Source organism: Podarcis bocagei (assembly GCF_964188305.1).
Source record: "Podarcis bocagei genome assembly, chromosome: 16".
NCBI lineage: Eukaryota > Metazoa > Chordata > Lepidosauria > Squamata > Lacertidae > Podarcis > Podarcis bocagei.
This window is the reverse complement of record NC_138142.1, coordinates 38,466,726-38,483,802: the sequence shown is the minus strand read 5'-3', so window position 1 is coordinate 38,483,802 and position 17,077 is coordinate 38,466,726. Positions and strand designations below refer to the sequence as shown.

The 17,077-nt window shown below is 42.5% G+C and overlaps 1 long non-coding RNA gene across 1 annotated transcript; it reads left to right on the top strand.

Moving 5' to 3' along the window:
• The first annotated feature begins 1,061 nt into the window (after positions 1 to 1,061).
• Positions 1,062 to 4,749, top strand: LOC308575373. The gene is made up of 3 exons (XR_014002825.1): positions 1,062 to 1,291; positions 1,784 to 1,921; positions 4,200 to 4,749. It is a non-coding gene; the product is annotated as an uncharacterized lncRNA (long non-coding RNA).
• Positions 4,750 to 17,077: the final 12,328 nt, after the last annotated feature.

The following is a 17,077-nucleotide window of genomic DNA, read 5'->3' as shown; positions in this document are numbered from 1 at the left end:
TAAGTTTCAAAGCCTGTCTTTCCTTGTTCTAGATCTATACCAAATGTGTTTTAATCCAATTTAAACCTCTCTGCTAATGGCATATAAGAAAATCACCGAAAATGATAACCTTCCTCTATTAGCTATTGTCTTCTTTTAATTTTATAATCTCCTTGATGCATTTTTTAAAAATTATTGGCACGTTGTACATTTCTCTTTGCATTTTATCTCTTTTCTGTAGGAAGCTTCTTGTGATAAGATCCATAACAGTGTCTTTGGGCACAATCCAGGTTTGTATTCATTCCAAATTATTAATATGGCACATATAGTAAAGTGATTTTTAAAGTCCACTTTAACTTTGTGGTGCCACAAATATCCACGCCATCCAAACTTTAGGTCATGTCCCTATGTTTCCAGGAGTCTCTTATTTCTCAATCTCATCCAGTCCTGTATCCACACTAAAAACAGGCTGCAAAATACAGTTTAAGGTTTGGTACACCAATCCTCCCTTTTCTTGTAATATTTTAAAACATGGTGTCATCCCCCCCCCCCCTCCAAACCTTGATAAGTCTTTTTGCCATTGTTTGAATGGTACTGTAAGTCATTAGCTGTAATGGAACAAAAACATCATTCTGTGCAATATATTCATCTTTATCACAAAAATTCTACCCACCAAGGACAATATTAATTTTTCCCAACTTAACATATCTTTTTAATTTCCATCCATGTCTTAACATAATTATTTTGAAACAACATACAATTTGTATTTGTCATGGTAATACCCAAATACTTTACTTTGTTCCAATTTGAAATTCACTTTTCTCCATTAAAGTCTTTTGATCTTCTGTTGTCATATGTTGTATTCTTGGGTTTTTTGATGATTAACCTTAAAACCTGCTAGCATGCCAAATTCATTTAAATTAGCAGAGTACAATTATTCCCACTTTTTTCTTTCTTTCATGAACAGGACTTTGTTACTTAACTGATTTGTATCTATATTTGTTATTTTGCTCATTTGTATCTCTATTCATTTTAAATTCCTTTTCACCTGTTCTTATAATTGTTTATATACAATCGTACCTTGGAAGTTGAACGGAATCCATTCTGGAAGTCCGTTTGACTTTCAAAACGTTTGAAAACCAAAGTGCATCTTCTGATTGGCTGCAGGTAGCTCCTGCAGCCAATCTGAAGCCACGGAAGCCCCGTTGGATGTTCGGCTTCCAAAAATAGTTCACAAACCAGAACAGTCACTTCCAGGTTTGCGACGTTTGGGAGCCAAAACGTTCGAGAACTAAGCTGTTCAGAAACCAAGGTAAACGACTGTATATTATAAAATAGAACATATTTTAAAAATAAGTTAAGGGATTTTCCTCTTCCAACCACCACTACCTTCAACTGATAACCAACATGGTTGAACACTTGGATGTACACTGTACCTGATGTACCTGATGTACACTTTCCGGTAAGAAAATGGCTGCAGATATCATCATGAATTTATATTGTGCCATCTATGCACATCAAACCTTAACTTCCGGAAGTACAGTGGAATATAGCATATGTTTCGTGCTCATTTCCAGTGTCCGGGGGGGGGATCTGTTTGCAAATATGGAAATGAGCGCTAAGCTGTGGATCACGAGACTGAGATCAAACCAAGAACCCCTTGCCGTTTCGTAGCTATATCTGTATATTACTTGACCAAAGGCCAGCCAAGTGCGTAGCGGAACCTTTGGAGATGATGGCTGGTATTTCCTTATAACTGCTATTAACGGAAAGGACCTGATCAATCTGTTCTAATTCCTTCCAGGCGATATAATTGACTAATAAGAACCAACTAAGAATTCATTTCCACAAATTAAAGGAAGACAGTTCAATTAGCTGTTATCATCCCCGTCAGTGTTTGTAAAGTACAGTTTGGGACAGAGAGAGAAAGAGGTTGATAAAGGTCAGGACATTAATTAGCCTTATTTTGCCTTTGCTGCATGCTAGTATTTGTTTGTGGATTAGGAAATATAGACCAAGGCATTCTTAGTCAAGCTCACAAGTAGGTGGCTGGGATGGATGGAAGATTGAGGAGAAGATTCCTGTGCAGCTGTTGGGTGTGTGGCCACAGATCAGCACCTAGAATGAGTCATAGAATGAGGGTCATCTAATCCAAACCCTTGCAATGCAGGAATCTCAACTAAAGCATCCATGCCAGATGGCTATCCAATCTCTGCTTAAAAGCCACCAGTGAAGAACAGGCCACCACCTTCCGATGGAGTCTGTTCCACTGTCCAACAGCTCTTACCACCCAAAAGTTATTCCTGATGTTTCGTCAGAATCGCCTTTCTTGTAACTTGAATGCATTGATCTGAGTCCAACCCTCCACAGTAGAAGAAAGCAAGCTTATTCCATCTTCCATGTGCCAGCCCTTGAGATATTTGAAGATGGCTATCAAATCTCCTCTCAGACTCTTTTCCAAGCTAAAAATAACCAATTCCTTCAATTGGTCCTCATAATGATTGGTTTCCAGAACGTTTATCACCTTGGTTGCCCTCCCATGCGCACAGTCAAGCTTCTCAATATCCTTCTTAAATTGTGGTGCCAAGAACTGAACACAGTACTCCAGGTGTGGTCTAAACAAGGCAGAATTGAGTGGGAAGATGACTTCACTTGATCTGGACACTATATTTTTGTTAATGCAGCCTAGAATAGCATTAGGGTGTTTTTTATTTTGGGGGGTTTTTTTGCTTCTACCACACACTCTTGACTCCCCTGAAGCTTTTGGATTACTAAGATCCCTTAGCACTCTAGTTGTCCCCCATTTTATATTTGTGCAGCTGGTTCTTCCTGCCTAGGTGAAGAACCTGACATTTGCCCCTATTGAAATTCATTTTTGTTAGTTTGGGTCCAGTTCTCCAATCTGTTAGGTAAAGGTAAAGGGACCCCTGACCATTAGGTCCAGTCGCGGACGACTTTGGGGTTGTGGTGCTCATCTCGCTTTATTGGCTGAGGGAGCTGGCATACAGCTTCTGGGTCACGTGGCCAGCAAGACTAAGCCGCTTCTGGCAAACCAGAGCAGCGCATGGAAACACTGTTTAGCTTCCCACCAGAGTGGTACCTATTTATCTACTTGCACTTTGATGTGCTTTCAAACTGCTAGGTTGGCAGGAGCTGGGATCGAGCAATGGGAACTCACCCCATCGCAGGGATTCAAACTGCCGACCTTCTGATCGGCAAGTCCTAGGCTCTGTGGTTTAACCCACAGCACCACCCGCGTCCCTATTGAAATTCATTTTTGTTAGTTTGGGCCCAGTTCTCCAATCTGTTAAGGTCAACTTAAATTCTCATTCTGTCTTTTCAGGCATTGGCTACCCCCCCCCCCTTTGATGTCATTTGCAAATTTGATGAGTATCCCCTCAGTTCCTTCATCTGAGTTATTTATAAAGATACTGAACAACTATGGGCCCAGGACAGAACCCTGCGGCACCCCACTTGTCACTTTTTTCCAGAATGGTGAGGAACCATTAGAGAACACTATTTCGGTTTGGTCAATTAATAACTGGAAATCTACCTAACAATAACTTTGTCCAGCCCACATTTTAATGGCTTCTCAGCAAGAATATAATGGGACACTTTGTCAAAAGCCTTACAGTGGTACCTCGGGGTTAAGAACTTAATTCATTCTGGAGGTCCGTTCTTAACCTGAAACTGTTCTTAACCTGAGGTACCACTTTAGCTAATGGTGCGTTCCGCTGCCGCCGCACGATTTCTGTTCTCACCCTGAAGCAAAGTTCTTAACCCGAGGTACTATTTCTTGGTTAGTGGAGTCTGTAACCTGAAGCATCTGTAACCTGAGGTACCACTGTACTGAAATGAAGATAAACTATGTCAACAGCCACTATGTCAGGTATCTGAAAAAGTGTACCTGCACACAAAAGCTTATACCCAGAACAAACTTAGTTGGTCTCTAAGGTGCTACTGGACTATTTTTTTTTTTTTTAAAACCCTAACAACATTTATTTATTTATTATTTTGACTGCATCAGACCAACACGGCTACCTACCTGAATCTATGTCAACAGCATTACTGATCCACTAAGTTTTTAACTCTATCCAAAAAGTAAATAAGTTTCGTCTGGCATTAACTGTTTTTGAGAAATGTATGTTGGGTCTTAGTAATCACAACATCCTATTCTGAGTGCTAACAGACCAACCATTTAATTATACGTTCTATGTCAGGGACGTGGCTGAATCGAATGCCTGGGAAGAGTCCTACACTGGAGATGAAGGATTGCTAGTACAAAGAACATCAGAGTCTGACCCTGGAGACGAAAGAATGCAGACAGAGCAGGTGTGGGTGAGCTCAGCCCCCCTTCACCAAGAGTTCCCTGACTCAGCTCGAGCAGCAGACTTGGACAGCTCACAAGAAGTGGGGGAGAGTTAGATGGCAGTGAGGGGGTTGCTATGCAACCAGCAGAGAAACAGTGTGCAGAGGGTTCTTCTTTTGAAAGCAGGGAGGGGGAGGGAATTCCAATCTCCTTCTCCCTGTACCAGAAGAGCTGAAAGGGTTAAAATTCAATGAAAGAGGAAGGACTGGACTTTGGCACCCTTTTTGCTGTGACGGGGCGGAGACTCAGAGCGACTAACTCGTATCAAAGTGTGGCAGGTTGGGAGCCACGCTTAGGATGGAATTTATAAATAAACTTGCTATAAAACTGCCAGAGAGTCGTTAATTCTTATCGGGGCTTGCTTGCCTTCCTGAGATCATTACATTCTAGGACCTTTCCTGATATCAACGTCAACATGTTACCTAGGTCTTCTCCCTCCCCCCTCAGATTTTAGTTTACAGCAGTCCTGATCAAATTGCTAGAGCATATAGATAAAAGCCATATATCAGTAACTTTCTCAGCACCTTTGGGGGAAAAGACACTCATCTCCATAAAACAGGGGGGAAGTGTTGTGTGAGCATGCAAAAGGCAAACTCTCTGTACCATTTTTAAAAATTCATTTTGCATTTATATCCCACCTTTCTCTCCAAGGACACACACATGGTTTGGGGGCTGCATCTGGGGCCCCAAACATTTTCCCCCTGTTTTATTTCCCCCTGAGAACTTGCTGTTTTTTTGTGGTGGCACTGAGGGATATATATACAGTGGGGGACTTTTTGTTCTCCAGATGCTATTAGACTACAAATCCCTTGGCTCATAGCCATTGGCCATGCTGACGGAAACTGATGGGAGCTGGAATCAATCTATACCTGAAGGTCTATAGCAGCAGTTCTCAACCTGTGGCTCCCCAGATGTTGTTGGACTACAACTCCCGTCATCCCTGAGCTCTGGCCTTGCTAGCTAGGAGTGATGGGAGTTGTAGTTCAACGACATCTGGGGACCCACAGCTTGAGAAAGGCTGGTCTATAGGCTTAATATGGCGAACTTATGGCTCTCTAGTTATTTATTGGACTCCAGTTCCCATCAGTCCCATTCCAGCATGACCAATGGTCAAGGGTGATGGGAGTTGGAGACTGACAACAGCTGGAGAGCCTAATGTAGAGGAATGTGAATGACAGCTGGAGAGCCTAATGTAGAGGAATGTGAATGAATATTAAGATGACACAAAGCGGCTCCATGCAAACTGCCCATAGTTACACAACCTGCAGCAGCTGCTGTTTATTTTGAAATGCCCATTACCTGTTATAGGGCAGTGATGTAACAAGGTTCATTTCAGGCAAGCAGGCGAGACAGGAAACTGTCTGACTCATACAGTTGGTTGCAGACGCCTTTGTCAGTTTTCTTTAGATGAAGCAGGAGAACGGTTTCAGTTACGGAGCATAACGTAAGAACACTGGAAGAGACCAGCTAAATTAGCAGGAATGGTCCATGTCTCTCATCATCCAGGTTCTCACAGTGGCCAATCAGATTCCTCTAGGGAGGAACCCTCCTTTCTATTCCCCCCAATTAGCACTGAAAAGTGAACAGTCACTGAAAGTTCCAATTACTTACCATGGTCAATACTGTAGCTATTGAAAAACCATGAATTAGTCTAATCCCATTTTAAAGCCATTTAAGGTTGGTCTATGGGGGTCATGAAGAGTCAGACACAACTAAACGACTAAACAACAACAACGAGGTGAATTCATTAGCATGCCTTGGCCCAGCAGATTTCATAAGTGAAGGTTGGTGCTTATTGTGATAATGATCATTAATTACCCGCCTTTCAAACCAAGGTCACATGGCAGGTTACAACAATTAAAGCACAATGTTAAGAATACTTATGAACAACTTAGAATCATCTAAATAAGGTGGATCCTAAAAAAATATGCATATTGCATGTCAAGAAGGCCCTTTGCCTTGTTATCTGTAACTTCACTTCTTGCAGTGAGGGAGCCACTAGGAGGTCCTCAGATCTAGATCATAGAATCATAGAAAAGAAAAGGCTAAGGAGTAAAACCTATACAAATCCAGATTGGAGTCCCTTAGATCATAGAATCATAGAGTTGGAAGAGACCACAAGGGCCATCGAGTCCAACCCCCTGCCAAGCAGGAAACACCATCAGAGCACTCCTGACATATGGTTGTCAAGCCTCTGCTTAAAGACCTCCAAAGTAGGAGACTCCACCACGCTCCTTGGCAGCAAATTCCACTGTCAAACAGCTCTTACTGTCAGGAAGTTCTTCCTAATGTTTAGGTGGAATCTTCTTTCTTGTAGTTTGGATCCATTGCTCCGTGTCCGCTTCTCTGGAGCAGCAGAAAACAACCTTTCTCCCTCCTCTATGTGACATCCTTTTATATATTTGAACATGGCTATCATATCACCCCTTAACCTCCTCTTCTCCAGGCTAAACATGCCCAGCTCCCTTAGCCGTTCCTCATAAGGCATCGTTTCCAGGCCTTTGACCATTTTGGTTGCCCTCCTCTGGACACGTTCCAGTTTGTCAGTGTCCTTCTTGAATTGTGGTGCCCAGAACTGGACACAGTACTCCAGGTGAGGTCAGTGTCTAGGCTATGGTTTTTGTTATACCATGAGCCCCATTCATTCGCCTAATTGTTTAGCTAAAAGGATTCAGTTTCCTTGGATTTGTGATCCTAGCCCCCTAGTGCACAACAGGTGTGTTATTTAATTGCCCAAGCATTTTATGGAGGCACAGGGAGAATTCTCATCCAGAGCAGTTAGGAAAGAACACTACATATAAGCATACAGTTAAATGAGTCATTGTGGCAGATTCTTTAGTCTAACCAGTATGGCCATTTATGCATCTCAGTATTTTGCATGTCATCCCAGATTTATGTGTGAGCTGAATTGGAGGCAACTGCTAGCAGAGTCAGCAAGGTTTGTGAATGCGGTGCAAAGAAGCAGACCATTTAATGGAATGGAATGTGTATCAAGATTCTGCATTTAATGTGTACAGGCACACAAAGCATATTCATTTTAATAATCAAGGAAAATAATTCCACTAGCAACAGAATGGTTTCTCTCTCCTTCCACATAGCTACTAAGAGCCAGCATGGTGTAGCAGTTAGCATGCCAGACCTGAGAGACCAGGGTTCAAATCCTGCTGTCAGGAGCCAGAATCAAGCACAGGTCAGCCAAATAGCCAACACGGTGTCAGTGAAGTTAACTCTTTATTCAAGAAACCAATACAGCACAGGCCTAGTGATTCCAACAATTCCAGTAGATCTTGCCCCAAAGTGGCAGTTGTGAGGGCCCCTGCGTTCCCACCACTCTCAAGGCTTGCGTACAACTAAACTCTGCCCTTTTCATTTATTTGCATGTTTTACTGGACTGGGGGGCAGAGAGCTGATTGCAGCAGGAAGGGGAGACTCCCTGGATTTTTCAGCAGCCTGTCTCATCAATGCCTCTTGCCCCCTTTCCTTTCTAGTCACCTTTTCTCACTCTGAGCCTGGACTGCTCTCTGCCCCAGCCTCCTCCTGCTCACTAAACCCTGTTGCCCCTTTAGCTTCCAATCCCTCCTCTTCCCAGTCTTTTCCCTCTGACCACTCATGTTCATCCCACCACCAGTCCCCTGGCTCTTAGCTTTCATCCCTTGGGGGGTTCCCCAACTCATACCTTTCACCTTTCCTCTTCATCAAGCCAGTCCATGACACACAGTCATGATGCTCACTGAGTGTGACCTTAGACCAATTACTGCCTCTCACCCTAACCTATCTCACAGGGTTGTTGTGTGGATTAAACGAGAAGGGCGAGAGCCAAGCATGCCATCTTGAACTCCATGAAGAAGAAGAAAAGTGAGATGTAAATGCAATTAATTAATTAATTAATTAATTAATTAATTGGTTGCTTTATTTATTTTAAAAATAAATAAATTTGTAACACCTGCTATTCTGCCTCACCTACTTAGGGATTGCTCATTACTCAAGTTTACCTGTGCCTGGTCTGTTTGTTTGCTTATGGTGTCTTGCTTAACACCATATTATCAGTGAGCACCTGATCTGTCACACATAATTTATGCTGTGCTTTTTACAAGTGTCTCATGGAGTTGTTGACCAGATATATATATATAAATTGTATTATATTTTGTGCATGTAACTAACTGTTCAACGTACCTGGAAGAGCTGTCAACAAACGCACATGTAACTGTTGTTCTCCACAGGATTTTCTTTTTATTTTTCTTTATATTTTCAACAAATCAAAAAGACTAGGGGCACTCTCTTTTTAATTTGAAATAGAAAATAGCAAAGGACCCAGACCCCACATGGACCAGTTGAGCGCGTGTGGGCTCATGTCCAAATTTATTTTGGAGGATACTGTCCCAAAAGGATTTTTCAAAATTTATCTCTTTAACTTCCCATGTCCTCCCAAAAAAATAAAGACACCACAAGGCAGAAAACATCTTTGTTTCAATCTCAACAGGACAGTGAATTATTTTCCACGAGATGAATCACTTGTCAAATCATGAGTGGGGTTTTTTTTATTATAAAATATCATGTTTTATGTTTTCTGCCAGAATGGAAAAGAGAAATAAGGACAACTGTGGTGTGGCGAAAGGCAAAGTGAGACCTGTATATTATGTAATATCTTGCAAGCCAATTGAGCATCAATGCTGGGTTATTTCTTCACAGTAGGCATTGGGGTTGCGAAGGAGAATTATGTGGATTTGGACTAATATCAGGAACATCAGAAGAACTGGACTGGACTGGACTGGACCAAAGGCCCATCTAGTCCCGTTTCCTGTTCTCACAGTGGCCGACCAGATGCCACAACGAAAATTCTGTAAGCAGGACTTGAGTTTTTAGTTATGAGCATGTGGAAAGGAAGCAGTCCACTTTTGACATTGACCCCAGCAATTGCCTTCTCTCTTCTTAACTCCAGATGTTATTTTGGATTCTGTGGACAGGATGGAGGTGCCTTCTTCTGTTGATCTTGGGGAGGTGAGCACGTTTTTGGTGGAGGGCAATCAGCATCTTGCTTTGGTGGACATTTCTGTGGGTTGTCTTGGCATGGCTGTGGCTTGGTTGGGCACTGTGATTGCTGGGAAGACATCCTTCAGAGTGCTCTAAAAGAGATAGCAGAGATATTTTTTATTATTATTGCTTACAGTCTTATTCTGCCTGCCTTCCCTCCATCATGGAACATAAAGTAAGGTACATGTGGTTCTGGTTCCAATTGGTAATCTCACCACTATATTCTGCACTACCTGCAGTTTCTCTACTGTCTCCAAAGGCAGACCCAAGCAGTTAACATTGCAGTAATCTAACCTAGAGTTGACCAGACCATAGACAACAAAAGCCAGGTTATTTATGTCCAGAAAGGGTCACAGATAGATGAATACTGCCATTACTGTTACTACTTATAACTGTAGACTGGGCAAGATCAAGGTTTGAGGGGATCCTGTGCAAAGTGACCCATTGATGGGTCTTGATGGGATTCCCTGGCACTGGTGATAACCAGGAAAGCTCCAAGAAGCACCGATTCTAGGGGCTGATTTTTGATCTTTAGAAGCCCTGTGCAAAGTGCAGGACAAGATAATGCTTCGAGAAGAGCTTCTAAAGGTGTCACTGTGCTTTGAACACAGCTTTCAATTGATTGGTCCTGCCTGCAAACATCATTTCAGCCAAGCCCCATCTTTACCTGTACAATACCTAATGTCAGATATAGGGTAGGTGAGTGTGGCTTGGCTGAAAAGTCCTTGTGGGCCAGATGGTAGGCCACTTCTCTAAAGCCAAAAATGATGTTTCTGGGTTTCTCAAAAGATCAAGTGCTAGGTGTCGATTTGGATACAATAGCTAAGCTCTTATAGGCGACAATTGAAAAATCTGCATAACTAAGAACTGGAATTAAAGGAATCCCTCAGCAGTAAGACAACAGTTTGGAAGAAAAACACCATAATATCATAGTGATGATTAAATTAACTCATTTTAGGAGAATCTGTAACGAGCAGCCAAATAAATTTATGGAATCAATGGTTCTGGAACAACAAATACCAATGCAATAAAATATGTTTTACACTAATGTGAAAGCATTATAGGTAAGGATGTCAGAGAATTCCATTCAAAACTGAAACGGGGGAAGAAATTGCCCATGATTCACATGTTATTTGCAAAATATTGGACGCTCAAGTATCAATCTCCTTTCACCAAAGCACAATTTACCCCCCCCCCCCGGTCTCTGGCAGAAAACGTAAAACATGATAGTTCCAAAAAAACACTCATGTCTGTGACATTCTGTATCCATTAATCTTGTGGACAAACATTTTCCATTCTGATGAAAGGTTTAAGAGGGCATTGCTTTCCGCTCTGCTCTCTATCTGTCACATGCAGCAAGGTTTTCCTCCTCCTGCAGTTCATCTTCACCAAAAACCATGTCATTCACCTCACTCTCTACTGTGGTAAATTCACTTACATTGTGTTATTTACATAATGAATTGCATACATTATGCACGCTACGTTGTCTTCACATTATTCTACCCTATTCGTTTCAATGTAAAGGAAACATGATGCAGCCAGGGAAGAAACAATATCAACTATGTATCATTTGAGGACCGGAAGCCACAGGGTCCTCTGAAACTAATCATGAGAATGTAAGAAGAGCTTGCTGGATGAGGCCAATGCCCCATCAAACCCTGCATACTGTTCTCACAGTGGCTGACCACAGTGGCGTAGCGTGGGGGGTGCAGGGGGGGCCGGCCGCACCGGGCGCAACATCTGGGGGTTAGGGTTAGGGGGCGCAAATCCACGGGTTAGGGGGCGCAAATTACTTGCCTTGCCCCGGGTGCTGACAACCCACGCTACGCCACTGGCTGACCAGATGCCTCTGTGGCAAATGCACAAGACACACCTGAGCACAAAAAGCAAATTTCCCTCCCTGCAGTTTCCAGCAACTAGTATTCAAGAGCATTACCCTTTTTGTGTGTTTGTTTACTTGCAGCTATTTTACAAGTTTGCTCAAATGTCTGTTGCTCGACGGCCATCGCTATTTATCTCTTTTATTTCATTTGTTGGCGTGATTTATATCCTGCACAAACAGGGCCAGATTTAGGTTTGATGAGGCCCTAAGCTACTGAAGGTAATGGGGGCCTTTATATGTCCAGCTGTCCTTTGTCAACAACAAATTGCCGCTGTTTTTTTGTGTTGAATATATGCTATATGGTAATTTATGGACCTAACAGGTATCTAAAGCCAGTTGCACATAACAAAATATGTATTTTATCAAAGTAATTGTTGAACTGAAATACAATTAAGAAGAAGTATATTAATAGTGAAATACAATTAAGAAATATAATTGAGAGGGACGCGGGTTGCGCTGTGGTCTAAACCACTGGGCCTAGGGCTTGCTGATCAGAAGGTCGGCGGTTCGAATCCCCAAGACAGGATGAGCTCCCAGTGCTCGGTCCCAGCTCCTGCCAACCTAGCAGTTCGAAAGCATGTCAAAGTGCAAGTAGATAAAAAGGTATTGCTCCGGCAAAAAGGTAAACGACGTTTCCATGTGCTGCTCTGGTTCACTAGAAGTGGCTTTGTCATGCTAGCCACATGACCCAGAAGCTGTCTGCGGACAAAACACCGGCTCCCTCAGCCTATAGAGCGAAATGAGCGCCCCAACCCCAGAGCCATCCACATCTGGACTTAACAGTCAGGGGTCCCTTTACCCTTTACCTTTACAATTAAGAAGTATATTTGGGGGGGGGGCAAGAGAGTGGGGTCCTAAGCTTTAGCTTGTTTAGCTTATACGTAAATCCGGCACTGTGCACAATTAACGTACAGTTAGGTTAAAATGGGAGTTAACAAGGTAGCGAGAAACCAATCCAGCTGTGCTCTTCTCACATTCTGACCAGCCCAGAAAGGTTTCAGATTCCCTTTTTTGGGACATGACATAGTTCAGCAGTAATGCATCTGCTTCACATGCAGAAAATCTCAGGTTTAATTCCGGGCATCTCCTGTGATGGGCCTGAGAATGCCCTCCTTCTGAAACCCTGGAGACTTAGTGTCAGTCAGTTTGGGCAGCACTGAGGCAGATGGTTCACTGGTCCAACTCTGTACAAGGCTTCTTCCCTATGCTTCCATCAGATCGACACAAAGCAAATGCAGATAATGTGAACTTTACAATGACACCAACATTGCACCTCTATTCTGCTCTTATTATTAATTGAAGAACATAAGGTCCTCCAGATTTTGTTGGACTATAGCTCCCATCATTCCTATCCACTGGCCATGATGGTTATGGCTGATAGGAGTTGGAGTCCAACAACATCTGGAGGGACACAGGTTCCACATATCCAATGCTGAGTTTATTCCAGCTATTCTTTCATCATCATTTTATGACCCACAAGGGATTCCCATGGCCAAGAAGACTCACCTGGTCTTGCAGTGAGTCCTGGAAGAAGTGCAAGGCATTCGGTGAATGTAAGGCTTTTGCGGAGACTGCAGATGCTTTTAAAGCCCGTCCAGTGCATGGAAAAAACCCTTTGCGTGTGGACAGTCAGTTCAATACCAGTTAAAACTAGATTTAATTACACCTTTGACTGAACTTGTAATTTTTATGGAGAATTCCCCCATACCTGTTTCTGTGTCATTTATTTGGCAGTTATCGCAATATGGAGACCCACCCTAACGAAAATCATAAGGTTATGGTCCAGGTGTCAATCAATCTTGTGAAAGACGGTTGATGTAGCATGTTCTTCAAAGTGATTTTTTAAAATGTACTTTACATTTTTACAATGTATGAGAGGTCCTTTAGAGCCTATTAAGGCCTGAGACATTCATTTGTGGAATCTTTTGGGTTGCATCCAGATTGGAGTAGGCCAACTGAAAATAATGGGCATGATGAAGGTAGGTCCATTAATTTCCTTCTCTTTTTTTGACTATTTTATTCGTTTTATAGGAAAATAACATGTCACATAGAGGAAAGAAAATTAAATAAAGATACAGTACCGTCAAATAATTGAATCGCTGAAGGCATCACTGAGGCTTCAATTATCTGTGACATTTGTTGTTGCTGTTTAGTCATGTCAAACTCTTCGTGACCCCCTGGAACACGTCAGGCACTCCTGGTCAAATTCATGCTGGTATCTTCGAGAACACTATCCAACCATCTCGTCCTCTGTCGTCCCCTTCTCCTTGTGCCCTCCATCTTTCCCAACATCAGGGTCTTTTCCAGGGAGTCTTCTCTTCTCATGAGGTGGCCAAAGTATTGGAGCCTCAGCTTCACGATCTGTCCTTCCAGTGAGCACTCAGGGCTGATTTCCTTCAGAATGGAGAGGTTTGATCTTCTTGAAGTCCATGGGACTCTCAAGAGTCTCCTCCAACACCATAATTCAAAAGCATCAATTCTTCGGCGATCAGCCTTCTTTATTGCCCAGCTCTCACTTCCATACATCACTACTGGGAAAACCATAGCTTTTACTATACGGACCTTTGTTGGCAAGGTGATGTCTCTGCTTTTTAAGATGCTGTCTAGGTTTGTCATTGCTTTTCTCCCAAGAAGCAGGCGTCTTTTAATTTTATGGCTGCTGTCACCATCTGCAGTGATCATGGAGCCCAAGAAAGTAAAATCTCTCACTGCCTCCATTTCTTCCCCTTCTATTTTGCCAGGAGGTGATGGGACCAGTGGCCATGATCTTCGTTTTTTTGATGTTGAGCTTCAGACCATATTTTGCGCTCTCCTCTTTCACCCTCAATAAAAGCTTCTTTAATTCCTCCTCACTTTCTGCCATCAAGGTTGTGTCATCTGCATATCTGAGGTTGTTGATATTTCTTCTGGCAATCTTAATTCCGGCTAGGGATTCATCCAGCCCAGCCTTTCGCATGATGAATTCTGCATATAAGTTAAATATGCAGGGAGACAATATACAGCCTTGTCTGTGACATAGCCTCTCCATAAGTAAGTATGAGTGGCTAGAGGTCTGACTTTGACATAACTTATAGTTACAAAGCTGATATATGGGGAAGGTACCTTGTCAAAATGACAGTATTTCACTTGATCTCTAACAAACTTTCTGTGTTGCATTAATTTCAAAGGGCATGTTCTGAGCATGCTAGTCCAGACCAGGATACCTGAAAGACTCCCTGCCCCTGTACATACCCGATAAGATCACTTAGGTCATCTGGGGAAAATATCTAATCATGGCTCTTCACCCTACAGAATATCATAGGGTGGAAACCCCAAAATGGGTTATTTTGTGTTGTTGCCCTGGCGCTGTTGAACTCCCTTTCGTCTTCTGTGAAGCAGCAACCATGGCTTGCTTCAGGCTTCTTGTAAAGATATATCATTTTTGCCCTGAAGTATAAGATTGGACCCTGTTTTACATGTTTTTTCTAGTCTTTTCTGGTTTTATTCACTTTTAGATTTAAAAACAGAGTTTTTATACTGCTGCTGTACTGGTTTTAGGTTGTGGTTTTGTTTCATTCATTCATTCAGTTAATTGCATCTGTATCCTACCTTTTCCTCCAAGGAGCTCCAGGTGGCATATGTGGTTCTCCACCACCTCATTTAATCCCCATAACAAAACAGTGACGTAAGTTAGGCTGAGAGGCAGTGACTGGCCCAACTTCATGTCAAGTGAGCTTCGTGTGGCTGAATGGGGATTCAAACTGTTGTCTAAGAATATTGTTGACCTATAGCTCCCATCCTCCTTGACCATTGGCCAGTGACTGGGGCTGATAGGAGTCCGACAATATCTGCAAAGCCACGGGTTCCCTGATTCCTGCTGCAGGGTTCCAAACAAGCCAATATATACTTGTTGGGATGGAAGAGTTAGAGGGCACGTCAGTCAAAACTGGCAAATAACTTTATTACCCCTCCTAAACAAGAATGGGACAAGAACAATAGGAATCTCCTCTATGTGACCTCCAAAATCTCTCCCAACCCTATAATTCTATTATTTCATGCCAAGTTAAGGTAGATGCAACATGCCTTTTCCCATCATGTTCTCCTGGTATTTTGAGATCTGCTGTTCTTCTACATGACCTTCCTTTTCAGGACCACTAGGACCCTTCTTAGGCTCCGATCCTGCAAGGGCTTCTGAGGTCCTGATAAAGGAGATGTTCCTTCCTACCTACTTCTCTCCCAGTGTGCCAGTGTGGTGTAGTGGTTAAGAGCGGTGGACTCGTAATCTGGTGAACCGGGTTCGCATCTCCACTCCTCCACATGCAGCTGCTTAGTGACCTTGGGACAGTCACACTTCTCTGAAGTCTCTCAGCCCCACTCACCTCACAGAGTGTTTGTTGTGGGGAAGGAAGGGAAAGGAGAATGTTAGCCGCTTTGAGACTCCTTAGGGTAGTGATAAAGCGGGAAATCAAATTCTTCTTCTCCCTTCCACTTCCCATTGCACCATTCATGTTCAACTAGATGGTATCCCAAAGAACGTATGACCTCAGAATTACCTTCCCTTACCCCAGGAAGGAAAGAACGTGAATTAATCTCATTCCCCGAGTCATAAAACTTCTATTCCTTTCCTTTTATGAGCCCTTTCTATTTCAAACTCTCTTGTTAAATATAAGCCATGTCCCCACCCTTTTCGTCTCCTTTGTATATATTAATTGATTTATTCTCCATTCCAACGGGGACTGACAGTTCTTATTACTATTATTTTAAATTTTTATTAGCAGCCAAGGTGATTATTATGAAGGTGGAGTTTTGCTGGTGAGATTATGCAACAAACTTGAGATGCACACATCTTTGCAAATCATGGGCCTGTCCCTCTAGGATCCTCCACTCTGATTGCAAAACAGGTGGAATCATGAATCTTGCAGTCACTCCTTAGATTTATTTTCTTTCCGACAGAGGCAAGCAATTTACATTTAGGGGGGTGGAGTACGCAGAGATGTTGAGGCATGGCTGACATGTGCCCACTCCCTTGTGGCCCCTATTCCTGTTAATATTCCCTATTTTTCAGTAAGATTTTAGTCACGTTTCCCATACTACAATAAGATAACAGCTCCAAAAAATAAAATAAAATACAAATTGAATAAATAGAATGCAGAGTCCTCTTTTAAGGGTAGTTCTTAGCCCTCACCATCCAAAGAAGGTAGTAGCTTCTCCCAACTCTCACCTGGGATATTTCCTTTCTCATCCCAGCCTCTCACTCTGGGAGACCAACATTTCCTTGCCTCTTACCAAAGGTGCTCCATCAATCATCTTCCACCCCAATGAGTATACAATCCCTGGATCTTAATAAAGGCCCTGAAAAGAAGAAGAAACAATTAGAAGAAGCAAAACAACAAAAAGATATGGGGGGGGGGATAAGGAGAAAAAGGGTGAAAGAGGAAAAAAGACAAAAGACAAAACAAATCTCGTCTCCATACATAATAAAATTAGAGTATTTTTTCTGAACAGTTGCAATCAGATTCTGTACTGATCACAGTACTAATTATGCAAAGCATTCGTCCTGACCAAAGTAGTGTCTGTGGCAAAGCAGGAAGGAGAAAAAACACAACACACACCCATATATTATTTACCTCCTTCTTGCTAATCCTCACTTGAAGTGTGCATTTCCTAATATCTGTTTTCAACAGCAATGACCTAGATGACTTCCACACAGAAGTCCTTCAAGATTCAAGGCGTCTTATGGATAAAAACACAGATAATCCACTCTGAATGCACAATGTTTCAGGTTCTGTCCCTGGTGGAATCTTCAGGTAGAGCTGGGCAAATTCCTCTGGAGTGCT